General features: G+C 37.0%; 1 protein-coding gene across 1 annotated transcript in view; it reads right to left on the bottom strand.

The window, feature by feature from the left end:
* LOC119592123 (paramyosin-like) overlaps positions 1–468 on the bottom strand; it is a gene marked incomplete at its 3' end in the record, with an annotated part of 9,594 nt that overhangs the window by 6,383 nt on the left and 2,743 nt on the right.

Genomic DNA, 468 nt, shown 5'->3' with positions numbered 1-468 from the left:
AGGCTTTATCGTGACCATTGTGGACATAACATCACCAAATATGTATACCCATTAACATATATAGAACGAAGCTTCAACCACTTTGTCTGAGTTGTTGATGATTCTATTAAGTCCATATCTGATTAATAGATAACTAATAGGATTTTTCTTGACTTATCCATCTACCTGTACAACTTGTCAACACTAGGATCTCTCGTATTTTTTCGAGATCCTTAGAATCAGTCGCCCCCAGTTTTCCGAGTGTTTTAGCATTTTCTTCCCCTTTCTTCTTACCGTATAAAGATTATTTCAAATCACTGTGATTCCAGCAGTTCCCTTCTTTATGCCCTGCTGTTCAAGGACACCACTGCTATATTTTCATAGCATGACATTTCCATTTTACTGTTCCGTAATGCCGTGTGATTGAAAACTTACCAATCAAAAAGCCACAGGAAAATAGAGCAAATGTAGCGGAGATAAGATTAGTGA

The sequence above is a fragment of the Penaeus monodon genome, chromosome 29 (genome assembly GCF_015228065.2).
Source record: "Penaeus monodon isolate SGIC_2016 chromosome 29, NSTDA_Pmon_1, whole genome shotgun sequence".
Classification (NCBI taxonomy): domain Eukaryota; kingdom Metazoa; phylum Arthropoda; class Malacostraca; order Decapoda; family Penaeidae; genus Penaeus; species Penaeus monodon.
Note: the sequence above shows the minus strand (reverse complement) of the source record. Positions and strands in the feature narration are given on the sequence as shown.